Raw genomic sequence first — 2,656 nt, 5'->3', positions numbered from 1 at the left:
CAATCCCTTCTCCTCCATTCTCCTCTATGTTGGGCATGTACACACACAATTTAATCTCATTGTCTGTTATGGGCCTACTAAGGCTTTCTATGTCCTTCTGACTCAATCTTGATAGATGATATGAGCCCAGGGATTTGTCCATCTCATGCAGGTTTTGTTGTTTGTGGGCATAGAGTTGCTCATAGTATCCTCTTTTGATGTTTTGTATTTCTATTATGTCTGTTGTAATGTTTCCTGCTTTGACCCTTGCCTCATACCCTCAACTGGCATGGCGGAGCCCCTGGCGAGCTGTGGGGAGGCCTGGTGGGCATGTGGTTTGCCCTTGAGCTGAGCCCTGAGCCCTGGGGGAGGGGGGTCACCCTTGTGTCTAGTATGTCTGCCCTCAGTGAAGCAGGTGTGCAACGGTGGGGCAGGGGCGGGAGTGATGGAGGCGTTGGTGGTTGGCACCAAAAGGGGTGGAGAGCGAGCTGCTCCCTGTCTCCAGGTGAGGCTCAGCTTTCCGAGCGGAGATGGGGGAAGGCGGGCGGTGGCGGCCCTTGGGCCAGCAGCTGTCTGAGCTGTGGTGCTGCGCCCTGGTGTTCAAGCACTGGTACTGCTGCCTGCATGACAATGAGAATGGCGAGGTGTGGTGGAGCCTGTGTGCCCTGCAGCCTGGGAGAAGAGGCTTTGCACACGGACATCCTCTGCAACCTGCCCAGCTACAAGGTCAAGGGACGAGCTTTCCAACAGGCCTTCAGCACTGATGACTGCTCCAGGAATATCTACATTAAGAAGAATGGCTTTACTTTACATCAAAACCCTATTGCTCAGAGCACTGATGGTGTAAGGACCAAGATTGGTTTCAGTGAGGGTTGCCACGCCTGGGAAGTATGCGGGGAGGGCCCTTTGGGCACTGTGGCAGTGATAGGAATTGCCACAAAACGGGCCCCCATGCAGTGCCAAGGTTATGTGGCATTGCTGGGCAGTGATGACCAGAGCTGGGGCTGGAATCTGGTGAACAATAATCTGCTACATAATGGAGAAGTCAATGGCAATTTTTCACAGTGCAACAATGCACCAAAATATCAGATAGGTGAAAGAATTGGAGTCATCTTGTACATGGAGGATAAGACTAGCTTTTGAATGAGGATATGAGTTCCTGGGATTGCCTTTAGAGGACTTCCAAAGGCATACTTATATCCAGCAGGTTCTGCTGTATATGGTAACACAGAAGTGACTTTGGTTTATCTTGGAAAATCTTTGGATGGATGACACTGGCTTTCTTGGGATAAAAGACAGATTTAAGGGGAAATCTGCTTGTGGAAAAAAGAATCATGAAGTGGCAGTGTCACATGTGCATGTCCAAGGAACATCCCGAAAGACACATGAAATTGTAGACCAGAGCAGCAACTCTATAGCAGAGATAATCTTATTGTGCCCTCTTTCTCCTGGGCTAGAAAAAATCCTCCGGGTTGCAGTTGGTTGAGTGGGCAGTTGACATATGTATGTTGCAACAGATTTTTTCTACAAGTTAGCAATGTGCTATTTCCAACTTTGAAGGTGAGATTTTAGAGATCTGTAAGAGGGGTAAGATGAGGAAATGGCAAGATTTTAAGTAGTATATTTGTGAAGAAAGATTGATTCCATCTTGCAACTGCCTGTTCTTTCTCCATTCCTCCCCCCCTTTTTTTCCAACCAGCTTGACTATTAGAAAGGTATGAAACTGGTTGGGTTTTATTTAATTTTTTCTTCTTTTTTTTTGGAGAGGTTTTTGCTATAGGGCACGTGCACTCACCAGACAGATAGAGAGACAGAGAGATAGAAAGTGAGAAATCACCCTCCAGTGGGGATGACCATGCCACAATCCCTTCTTCTCCATTCTCCTCTCGGGATCTTGGGCACACACTCACACGTGCCTGGCGTGAATTTTAAGCCACCGGGTCTGAGCGGTGAACCGTGGTCAACTACGTGGGAGTCCAGTGACATAGCCATTACGCTAACTGCTGGTCCCCTATTTAATATTTTTAACATATTGAGAAGCATGGTCTGCCTGGACTGCACTTCTCTAATAGTGATATGTAAAATTGTGCAACTATTTTAATAAAATTGCCATCTGTTCTTATTGGCCTCAAATATGAAATCTGTTAGTACAACCCTGAGGAAAAAAATTATTTGATAGTCTTTTTATTTGTAACTTTAAAATGCTATAGGTGTTATCAACTTCTTTTTTTTTAATTTCATATTGTTTCCATCATGCAACAATTTAAGCCTCAAACTCTTCATTGGGGCTATCAAGAAAATGTTTACTTACCCACCTGAAACAGTGCCCACCTGAACCCAAGGTTAAGAATGTTCTTGATCTCATTATAGATAATTGCCCCATGGGACTTGAAATACAACACCCTATGCTGAAAACCTCAGGTTGTCAATATTTTGAAAGTTTTATTTTAGAAGAGCTTAATGTTAATTCCTATTTTGACTGATTAACATTATTTTCTTCATTAATACTTGTCTGAATTAATAATCCAACACATATGAGCTGAGGTTTTCTTTTGCTAGAAGAGAAACAAGGATCTTTGTGTATGAAGGTATAAATTGTGTGATTTTAGATACATAAGAATTGAGGAAGGCAAATGAAATCTTTGTACTTTTTAGGTTATTGCTATATATATATATA

At 43.9% G+C, this 2,656-nt stretch overlaps 1 pseudogene; it reads left to right on the top strand.

Moving 5' to 3' along the window:
* The first annotated feature begins 509 nt into the window (after positions 1-509).
* On the top strand, positions 510-1,251 carry LOC102486053 (F-box/SPRY domain-containing protein 1-like; annotated as a pseudogene).
* Positions 1,252-2,656: the final 1,405 nt, after the last annotated feature.

Source organism: Tupaia chinensis, unplaced genomic scaffold (genome assembly GCF_000334495.1).
Source record: "Tupaia chinensis unplaced genomic scaffold, TupChi_1.0 Scaffold000409_1, whole genome shotgun sequence".
Taxonomy (NCBI): domain Eukaryota; kingdom Metazoa; phylum Chordata; class Mammalia; order Scandentia; family Tupaiidae; genus Tupaia; species Tupaia belangeri.
Note: the sequence above shows the minus strand (reverse complement) of the source record. Positions and strands in the feature narration are given on the sequence as shown.